The 11,968-nt window shown below is 40.7% G+C and overlaps 1 non-coding gene across 1 annotated transcript; it reads left to right on the top strand.

The window, feature by feature from the left end:
• The first annotated feature begins 7,388 nt into the window (after positions 1-7,388).
• Trnat-agu (transfer RNA threonine (anticodon AGU)) lies at positions 7,389-7,459 on the top strand. Its single transcript has one exon. It is a non-coding gene; the product is annotated as a tRNA-Thr (tRNA).
• Positions 7,460-11,968: the final 4,509 nt, after the last annotated feature.

The raw sequence follows: 11,968 nt of genomic DNA, 5'->3' as shown, positions 1-11,968 counted from the left end.
TCTCCAGGTTGCCACCATATTCACTAACAGTGATCATCTATGTTTGCGCAGAACCACAATTCATTGTTGAACACAATGCAATGCCATTCATCAGTGCTCCAGTCTTCCTGCACACAGCATCATTCCAAATGCAGATGTTTGTGTTGCGATGTTTACTGACAGCCTAAAAAAAGGACAGTAATTTCTAATCCAGCTGCTACTAGTCTCTGATAAATGGTGGAGGATAACACAGGATGGTGCAGGTAGGCCCTTGCTTGTTCTCTAATGGCAGGTACAAATGTGACAGGGTTATAAATTGCTTCACGTACAATATGGTGATACACCCTTGTGGTGGTCAAATGTGGTTGACAGGAACCTTGATGATGAGTATGCATTCCTTTACACTCCCACGCAGTCCAACAATGACCCATTGCCACATCGAAATGCCCCACAAATCTGAATAATGTTCAGCTTACTGATCTGGCTGGATGAGAGCCCACAATGAGATCGCATTCTAACTCCATCAGGTGCTAATAATTCAGTCTTATGTAAGTGGCATCTCCATGTCCTTCACAGGAATAACTAAACATCTGATGCTGTTCACTCCCCATATATATCCTAGCAGCCTAGGTAACAACACTAAATCTGACAAAACTAATGCACTCTGTTGGCCTTTCTGCCTGTTACAGAGAGGTACAACTCTAATCACTTACATAACTGTCAATGGTGTTTGCACGTATGAAATTACATTTATATTTGACCATATCCTCTGGGTGCTTCACTTTTGTTTGATCAGTCTGTGTATTTGATCGACTGCCACTTTATTTATTTCAAACAGAATTGAGATCTGTGTTACTGTGGTCACATCACTGGATTCATATTTAGTAGAGGTGCAGTTCATATGCCAACTGTTCTAACCTAGTTTAGGTTTATCTGACTTACTTTCAGGGTATGTCAAGATAGTCCTTTCAGTTAGGCAAATGCTCATTCCTCCTTTCTTTTTGTCCTGCCTAGCATGCATGTCCAGCGACTTTTATGTTGTTAGACATTAACCTATAGTGATCTTTTTTATTTGTTGCTGTTTTTTGTTGTATTATTAGAACCTGCAAAATAAATCATCTTGCTTGGAACTGCAATGTTACCATTCACAGCACAGTTTATAAATTTAATTTCTGGAAACAATATTACTGTCGTCTTACAATAAAATATTCATAATGCAATTCAATAGCAATTCTCTGGCAAATTATTTCTACACAGTTTGTCTGGGAAGAAGTGACAGTAAACTAAACATCATTCAGGTGGTTGTCTGACTGGAAATAGTCACTATGATTCACAGTAAAATCAAGAAGAAAGATGATTTAGAAGTGTATTGAGCCTCAAATATTGTCTACCATAATTATTACACTGCTTACCAGCCTCCTGTTTTGTGAAATAGAGCTCAAAAACTTAATGCATATTCGTATAAATTATCCTCCTTTGGCTTGCATTAGCCAAATTCCTTCTTAAGCTATGCTAGTTTGAATAAACTAGGAAACCTTAATAACCAAAAATTTTTCAAGATTTCTAAATATTGTGAACACCCATTCCTACTTTTGCTCACCAGGCAATAGGAGCACTTGTTTGAAAATGGAAGAGCACATATTCAGTTAGCTTTTGTAAGTGGATTTAAATAAAAAATAAGACAAAACCTTAGAATTTATGGGAAAATTAATACAAGGTTCCATAATCAGAGGAGCTTATTTATGTCATAATTATGTAAAACTGATTTAAGAGCTAGTTATTCATGTGTACCATCTCCATTCACTATTCACTGCATCACAAAATTTGTGATTCCAGTTGAAACACATATAACACATAAGCCATTGTTCTCCACTGAAATTGACAGAAAACTTCTTATGGCAAAGTGCACAGATAACATCCACAGAATCGTCATCAAGGTCCAGATTGATATCATCTTTGGTGTCTACTTGTGAAGGTTCGCTAGCCACATCATTCTCAGAACTAGAGATTTTATACTTTCTTTTAAATTTCCTCTTAGTGTTGTTGGTCTGGTACCAAGTGCCATGGGTTTATTATCCACACCAGATGGCATTTAACTCGATGACCACTAGAAGTCTCTGCAGCAGTCGCACCGTAAGCCGTATCTGTGCATGTTCCTGGACCAACTCTAACGTGAGTGCACCACTGTGGAGCCCGTGATCCCAGCGGCCAATATCAACATAACCTGTTGTGTACTTAGGTGGCTTCCTTTCACTCAGTGAGGCAGCCTGGTATATGCCTTGAGTCGGTTGATATCTCGCTTACAGACATCCTGTTAATGTTGCGTGTGCTTACTTCCCATTTATGAGTGGGCATTGTTTGCTTTTGTAAGTTTATCTCTTGTGACCCCATTGATTACTACTTTGTTCTTGATCTTGGTGTCTTCCTTGGTTGTCTGTCATCGTGTTTGTCCATCCATTCCCGTTCGTACATCTTCTTTGTTCGCGGGCCACTCCCGTTCTGTCCTGCCGCGTTTTTGTTAGCTGCAACCCCGCAACCGTTCCTGTCACAGTACAACAGGTGGCATTACTCTTTCATGTTGCTCCATATCTTGAAGCATCATTTGAACTGTTTGTGCCTTTAGAAGCATAAAAGAATTCCAACTTTTTCTTATAAGAAAAACTAGTCAACACCATACTCTCAGGAGCTTTCAATTTTGAGAAAAGGTTGAAATTTTGGTACAGATTTTACATCCTTGGGAAAGTTTATAGGATATAGTGATGGCATCAGATGTGGAATGTGACATGATTTGAGGGTGATCTACACTAATAGACTGAAACTGGCTCTCAGTGCAATGAGATACAGGCCTAAGTCCTAGATCAACTGTGACTCTATTTGCAAGTAGTTAAGGCCCACATTGATCTTCAGAAATAGGCTTTGGTTGGTTATCATTCAGTTCACGAATGCAGTCAGCTTCAGTAAATACTGAGTCATTATAAGGACAGATACCAGTGCCATGAAAACCACTCAGTGTATTAATCATGATTGCTGCTCTAACGCATGCTTTGCCCATGAGTTCAGCTACTTCACACTTTGTCACAACTCTACCCTAATTACAGTAAATCTACCTCTCAATTTCTTGAATATAAAGTTTTAAATGGCTTCATGAAAGCAATATCTAGAGGCTGCATCCTATCCGTACCATGAGGTGTATTGCAGACGTGGGCAAAATCTTGGAATGAAAACTATATTGAAGTGACATACTAGTGGGCACCTGACACTCTAGTGTTCAGAAATCCCCTCTCTGCCAATGGCTGTTTGTAAATTGCCAATTTTCCTTTCACACAAATGAGTTTCACATTTTTGCTTTGGATGGTTGTGATTCCAGTTTTGTGTATGTTAAATGTTGTGGTAGGGCCGAACTTGATTTTAGCAACTTTGCTTTTAGAATACAGAAAAATGGCTTCACATTGTCTTGAGTAAAGCCCAAGTTTATAGCTCTTGTCAATGATTGTGGTGTTCTTGCTTTTAATTGGGAACAACTTCTTCTAAAAAATAAGTTCATCCACTTTTAATCTGCCATATTTGCTGGTTTAGAAGAGAGGTGAGGCAGATTGTTCTTTAAGGCAAGCTCAAACAAGATCTGCTTTAAGTCCTTATGTGGAAAACCAAAAACATCCTTTTCTGCTTCTGTATAGTACTAGATCAGATCTTTCTCTGCCTCACATGTCATCACAGGTTTCCTTCCAAGTGTCCGCCCCCATTAGGTGAGTAGTGAGCGCAGCGAAATGCCATTAAAACGGGACCTTGGTTTGATTCCCAGCTGGGGCAGGAGATTTTTCTCCACTCAGGGACTGGGTGTTATGTTGTCCTCATCATCATTTCATCCCCATCCCCAATGCACAAGTCGCCCAATGTGGTGTTGAATACAATAAATACTTGCCCTCGGCAGCTGAACTTCCCCAAAGGGTGGACATTTCTCCCACAATGCTTTATAGTCATTTCCATTTTTCCTTCCAGGTTTCTCTGTTAAAACTGTAGTATCCTTTTCAGTTTGTCCTTTTGCACATCTTCCAATGTTCTCTCATATTGTTGATCTGAGTACTTCATACATCTTCAATGCTCTCAACATTCCCATTTCTTTTTTTCTGGACAGCCAGACAGAAGTAACTATGAGACTGATTGGTTAAAAAATTAAAACGATTCATTCTCATATCGCCTAGTGGTAGTATCAGTAGCCATTTGAAGGGTGATTTTGGGAACACAGTTCATTCAACACAAATATACTCATGACATCTCTTCAAAATACCTTTCCTGATTTTTAATAATATGACTGGAATCCTTATGTAATATACTTTCCAGTGGTTTAAACGAAATATAAACACTTACCTAGTAGTTTCCTTGATTTATTGCAGTCAGTAAAAGTGTTGGACACAGCCTCAAACATTATAGATGCCATACTGTTTCCTCCATCACTCATAGGAAGCTTGCAACTAGCACTGGCTATTGCAAGATTGCAGAAACTCAAAGTTATCACAGAAAACCACTGTTGACATGAGTAGGAGCTTCAAAATACAAGTAGGTGATAGTGGTGTAGGGGCAATATCATTTAACACCAGACTGTTACAGGTATCTTATTCATACTGTAAATGGAACACAATTGTCAGTATTTCATGAAATGATATAAAATGTATGAGATAATTATTTATCCATTATATGTGTGTGTTACAGACTAATTAAGTACTCCTAAACAGTAAAAGGCTACGCATTGTACAGTAATTCATCCTACACTTGAAACTCCATACTCACATAACATAACTTCTATTTTAACAGACATACAAATAAAACTGCAAGAAATGGCCTCTACTGATGTAAATTTAAATTTTCAAAATGGCTAAAGTATATTCACATATCACTGTTACTTGTAGAGCTATGTATCATTGACTGTTAAATAAAAATTTGTGAAAACTGCATCATCATAATGGATGGAAGGGACTGAAATGAACATTATGCTATAGATTATGTAAACCACCATAAATCAGCAGTTATGGCTACATGATTATACATATAGAATTCAAATACTGTGAAGCCTTCACATATTGCAATCAATACCTCTAAATATTGTAGTACAAATGAAAGACACCTTTGATATAGTCATACTGAAGGGAATCTCCCTCCACAGTTTGGTACATAACTGTATTCAAAACAATGTTCAATCAAAGATAATAACAGATGTTTCACTTTCTTTACATACACTCCTGGAAATGGAAAAAAGAACACATTGACACCGGTGTGTCACACCCACCATACTTGCTCCGGACACTGCGAGAGGGCTGTACAAGCAATGATCACACGCACGGCACAGCGGACACACCAGGAACCGCGGTGTTGGCCGTCGAATGGCGCTAGCTGCGCAGCATTTGTGCACCGCCGCCGTCAGTGTCAGCCAGTTTGCCGGAGCTCCATCGCAGTCTTTAACACTGGTAGCATGCCGCGACAGCGTGGACGTGAACTGTATGTGCAGTTGACGGACTTTGAGCGAGGGCGTATAGTGGGCCTGCGGGAGGCCAGGTGGACGTACCGCCGAATTGCTCAACACGTGGGGCGTGAGGTCTCCACAGTACATCGATGTTGTCGCCAGTGGTCGGCGGAAGGTGCACGTGCCCGTCGACCTGGGACCGGACCGCAGCGACGCACGGATGCACGCCAAGACCGTAGGATCCTACGCAGTGCCTTAGGGGACCGCACCGCCACTTCCCAGCAAATTAGGGACACTGTTGCTCCTGGGGTATCGGCGAGGACCATTCGCAACCGTCTCCATGAGGCTGGGCTATGGTCCCGCACACCGTTAGTCCGTCTTCCGCTCACGCCCCAACATCGTGCAGCCCGCCTCCAGTGGTGTCGCGACAGGCGTGAATGGAGGGACGAATGGAGACGTGTCGTCTTCAGCGATGAGAGTCGCTTCTGCCTTGGTGCCAATGATGGTCGTATGCGTGTTTGGCGCCGTGCAGGTGAGCGCCACAATCAGGACTGCATACGACCGAGGCACACAGGGCCAACACCCGGCATCGTGGTGTGGGGAGCGATCTCCTACACTGGCCGTACACCACTGGTGATCGTCGAGGGGACACTGAATAGTGCACGGTACATCCAAACCGTCATCGAACCCATCGTTCTACCATTCCTAGACCGGCAAGGGAACTTGCTGTTCCAACAGGACAATGCATGTCCGCATGTATCCCGTGCCACCCAACGTGCTCTAGAAGGTGTAAGTCAACTACCCTGGCCAGCAAGATCTCCGGATCTGTCCCCCATTGAGCATGTTTGGGACTGGATGAAGCGTCGTCTCACGCGGTCTGCACGTCCAGCACGAACGCTGGTCCAACTGAGGCGCCAGGTGGAAATGGCATGGCAAGCCGTTCCACAGGACTACATCCAGCATCTCTACGATCGTCTCCATGGGAGAATAGCAGCCTGCATTGCTGCGAAAGGTGGATATACTGTACTAGTGCTGACATTGTGCATGCCCTGTTGCCTGTGTCTATGTGCCTGTGGTTCTGTCAGTGTGATCATGTGATGTATCTGACCCCAGGAATGTGTCAATAAAGTTTCCCCTTCCTGGGACAATGAATTCACGGTGTTCTTATTTCAATTTCCAGGAGTGTAGCTTAATAATTCTATGTCTAATATAGTTTATTAGTATTACCAAAAGATTTCCCACAATCCAGGTGGTGTGCTAATTTTTATTTTCTTATAAAATATATGTGGAACTGTTGATGCAAATAATTGTTGTTCTTTAAACAGTGGAATATCCAGGATGGAATGTAATGGAAAAGATAGTCAGTACTCACCCTATAGTGGAGATGCTGAGTCGCAGACAGGCACAGCAAAAAGACTGTCAGAAAGTGAGAGTTCGGCCGATTAGGCCTTCAATGGAATTGGACAACATGCACACACAAACTCATGTACCACATTAAGATGACCCTTGAAGTTTCAAACAGGTTCCACAGAAAGTCTGTTACACCTTACAGCTGTTGGCCAAAGTGTTCTTCAGCAAAGTAAACACATACAATCACACTCACACAAGCAAGCACGCCACATACACACATGGCCACTACCACCAGGAGCTCACACCAGAATCACGTCTATGGTGTTCATATACACACTGAAGTGACAAATGAAAATTTGTACTGAGGTCAGGAATCGAACCTTAGTCTCCTACTCACTATGCAGATATACTTACCGCTACGCCACACTGGTACAGTGCCTTTGCACAGCTGCTCACCCGACCCTGGCTGCCCCCCTCCTCAGTCCCAGTTCCGTATCATGCCTCAGTCCATTTAGTATTCCCCCTAAACTAGGAACACCAAGGTAGTTGAGGAGTGAACGGGAATTTGGATTGAGGAGCAGCAGTTGGGTAAACTCACTGTGCTGAGGTGGTGAAGTGGTAGCATGTCTGCCTAGTGAGCAGGTGACCTGGGTTTGAATCCCAGCCTTGGTACAAGTGAATTACAATATTTGTAAAGTAGGAAAGAAAATTATAGTTGGGTGACTGATTTTTCAAATGAACCAGTATGTGCAGTGTGGCTCTTAATTGTCATTTTATTCTGTCCAGCCTGCTTAGCCTGAAGCAGCAGATTTCTGGCGGGATGTGTGGTGGAAGGGGGGGGGGGGGGGGGAAGGAAAGAGAAGGAGAGATTAGAAATGTAAAAGCATAGTATCCTATAAAAACAAATTCAATGAGTCACTCACATATATAAGGGAATGCTGATTGTTTACAGAGAAGGACGGCATTAATTGTGCCAGGTATTTTTGACTTACAAGACAGAATCACAAAAAAGTTCTTAAAATTAAACTTAAAACAGTTTTGGTCAGATTAGAACATTTATTAAAAGACTGCAACTGATTTCAGTTAAAAGTGACTGAAAGAAAGACAGTCTGATGACCATATACACTGATATGTAAGTACAAGTCAGATATAGAAGGAAATATACCTTGTACCTATTTGATTGTATCTGAAGGTGATTGCTATTTGACTGAAACTGGTTGAAATTTCTTAGAAAATGTTCGTTTATGATCAAAACTGTTTTAACATGCTCCATGAAGATCACTGTTCTATTCTCCATTAAAATGTTTTCTAAAATTACATAATGGAAATGCTGTAAAACCTGATGTGACAGATGCCTGAAGATAGTCATCAACTAACCTATAAAAGCCTACTTATCATGTTTCAGGCAAAAGTATTAAGTGAAAAATGTAGAGAGATAGTTCAGGGCCTGTGTGTTGTTCCTGTGGGGCTCTATAGTCAAAATGAGACTTATTACAGAGCAGACAGACACATAAGTGAAAGGAATGTTAGGAGATCATAATACAGGGCATACTGGGCGTACCCTCAGGTATGTACTTCACAGTTTTTTTGGGAGTGTGGTTATAGATTTAGCAATAGATCTCTTTATTAAAAAAAAAAAAAAAAGAAAAAAAAAGAAAGTGCACATTTAGTCTCATGCTTTCAGCTGCATTGTGTTTCAAAAAGAAATTCCTGAGCCCATACTGTGAGAAGCTAACTACACTGAGGTTACAAAAGACATAGGATACCTCCTAATATTGTGTTGGAGCTCCTTCTGCCCTGCATAGTGCAGCAACTCAACATGACGTAGAACTCAACAACTCATAGGAAGTCCCCTGCAGAAATATTGAGCCGTACTGCCTCTATAGCCATCCATAATTGTGACAATATAGCCTGTGCAGGACTTAGTGCGTAGTCTGACCTCTCAATGATGTCCCATAAATCTTTGATGGGATTAATGTTGAGGCATTGGAGTGGCCAAACCATTTGCTCAAATTGTCCAGAATGTTCTTCAAACCATTTGTGAACAATTGTTGCCCAATGACATGGTGCATTGTTGCCCACAAAAATTCGACCACAAATGGCAAAATAGACCTCCAAGTAGCCAAATGTAACCATTTCCAGTGAATAATCAGTTCAGTTGTACCAGAGGAACCAATCCATTCCATGTAAACACAGCCCACAGAATTATCGAGTCACCTCCAGCTTGCATAGTGCCTTATTGACAACTTGGATCCATGGTTTCCATGGGATCTATGCCACACTCAAACACTACCCTCAGCCCTTACCAGCTGAAACTGGGACTCATCTGATCAGATCATAGTTTTCCAACAATCTGATGTGGTCATGAGCCAAGGAGAGGCACTGCAGGTGATTTCATGCTGTTAGCAAAGGCACTCGCGTTGGTCGTCTGTCGCCATAACCCATTAATGCCAAATTTTGCTGCACTGTCCTAACAGATAAGTTTGTTGTACAACCCACAAACATTTTTGCAGTTATTTCACACATTGTTGCCTGTCTGCTACCACTGACAACTATAAGCAAACAATGCTGTTCTCGATCGTTAGGTAAAGGCCTTGTCACCTTAAAGAAGGGCTTGTAGTTGCTGAATTTTGTATGGTTTCGTGAGTAAACATCAACGCAACACATGCCAGATGGACATTGGGGGCATGTTGAGCTGTTGAGGTACAAGGCAAACTGATTTCTATGAACTCCTTGTGAAACTATTGTGGATGTGTTCATATCTGTCTCAGACACTTGGTGATGTCCAGCGATTTACCTTTATACAAACAGTTTGTTCCTTGGAATTGTTCATGCCATCATCTAATGCTCTGTACTGTAGGAGTATCCCCACCATATCTAATATGAAAGTCCCACTGAACCATTGTTATTTACCAGCACTGCACAAATCATAGAACAAAAAAACCTTTCTGTTGTCCTGACACCATTTTTACAAGAATTGGGGTGGGGGGACAGGGGGGGAGGTGGGAGTGCACCCTGTTGCTATCTAGCAGGAACTATGAAAGACTCGAGAATTTGCTCCTTTCAATGATATGTTGTTCATGCATACATCTCAAATAACATAACAGTCATGTTTATTTATTTTAAATCGGATTATTCTTTTTGACTCACCCTGTATAATTTAAAACATAGGAAGGCCAAAGTTTGCTTGCAGACCTGAAAAGGAAGCTTGTGTTACATTGGTTCCTGGAGAAGATATATGTCTTTCACACGACAGAAACAAAGCAATGTGAATCATAGTATGATATGCATATTATACTACATTTAACATCGACAGGGTACTGATAGTCAAGTGTTTTATGTCATAGGATGGTGCTTTAATTATTGAAACTAGTCATATGTTAATAAAAATGCTTTGTATTTGAAGTAGTACCTTTTTAATTAATATCAATATTACTCTCACTACATGCCAGTGATGATACAATTTCAAAATCTCACAACTTTGACAGTCCCCCTCATCTATCACTCAGAGGAGCACCTTTCCCGTTCTGCCTTGCCTTCCTTACTATACTGCAGTTTGCTGGCTCTACTTGTGTGCTAATGAACCATATCGGGTTTGGTGTTGGCACCAGGTAAAGTCAGTTTGTGAATGGGCCTGTTCATCCAGCTGGAATGTGCTCTGCTTCTGGCCAAATCCCCATCCCATCTCTATAGGCTAGCAACAAAAGAGAAGTCTGTGTTAAATGCATCTTGTCATTCCCTAGGCTTATTTGTGATTTTCAAGGTGCTTGGTTGTTATTCTAATTTATTCTCTGAAAGTTTCCTGAGAAATTTAGAAATTAGTATATGTAAAAATATAATTGTTTTTACCAAACTATTTTTTGTTCGGGTTTTGGGGGGTTTATGACCTTATGCTATTGTCTCACTTGGATCTGCAGCAACTAGAGAATAGGAGAACTTTTGCCAAAGGTTTGCTACACAAACTGAAAATCCATTGTTTGTTGTTTAAATTTAATGTGTGGATTGGAAATTTTCCAAATTTCTAACTGGCACATATTACAGGTACTGTGTACAGTATTGCAGAAACTTCAAGAAAGAACTAAAGGCCACAACATAAGGCATACACATGACATAGTTGCTATAACAAGACACATGTATTTTATTTTATGACACCAACCAAAGGTATAGATATAGTACATAGCAGAGAGAGTAATGTAAACCTTTCACTTGAACACTTCCCCTAAATGTTTTTTCTTGTTAAATGCAGTACTTAACACATTCCAATTCATGATCTTAAATATTTAAACTGAACATGTCGCAATGGTTTGGTGAGAATATCTGCAGCTTGCTGATTGCCTGGTTCATGCTCAATGGCTAGCTGGCCTTCTAGAATTTTCTCACGGATGTAGTGCATGTGAACATCAATATGCTTTGACCTCTTGTGAAATTCAGAATTTTTGGTCAGTTTAATAGCTCTTGCATTATCAGAAAGAAGAACTGGAACACCCTGTGGTGGTGAAATTTCTTCATAGAGCTTAGATACCCATATTCCTCCTCTTCCCCTTTCATTGGCAGCCACATACTCCGGCTGTGTTGTTGATAGTGATATGCAGTGTTGCCGCCTACTAGCCCAGGTAACTGCTCCTTCACAAAATCTTTCAACCACTCCACTAACTGAGCAGTGGGTTGCTGTATCACTGGCATAATCAGCATCAGTATATATCTCCAGCCTTCTGTTTGGATGGCTAGCATCATATTTTATACTCAATGACACTGAACTTTTTATATACTTTAGGATTCTTTTTACCACAGTCCAGTGATTTTCTCAAGTATTCTCTAAAAATTTTGACACATAGCTCACTGCAAATGCTATATTGGTCCTTTTACCAACAGATAAATACATAAGACAGCCAACTGTTTCTTGATATGGAGCATTAGTTGGTTTATCACTGGTTAACTCATTTGGCTGCAGATACTGCTCAATTGGAGTTGTTACAGGATTTCCCTCTGTCATGTTAAACCATCAAAGAATATCTTAAGCATAACTTTCTTGATTAATCTCTATTGATCCATTATCATGACATACAACATTAATATTTTTGAAATACCCTACTGGCTCAACAGTATTTTTAAACTGATGTTGAATTTCTCTTAGGAAAACTTCCGTATCCTTCTTCTTACTTGCAGATATTAATCCATCAT

Source organism: Schistocerca cancellata, chromosome 4, assembly GCF_023864275.1.
Source record: "Schistocerca cancellata isolate TAMUIC-IGC-003103 chromosome 4, iqSchCanc2.1, whole genome shotgun sequence".
Taxonomy (NCBI): Eukaryota; Metazoa; Arthropoda; class Insecta; order Orthoptera; family Acrididae; genus Schistocerca; species Schistocerca cancellata.
The sequence above is the reverse complement of the archived record's forward strand: the minus strand, read 5'-3'. Positions and strand labels throughout refer to the sequence as shown.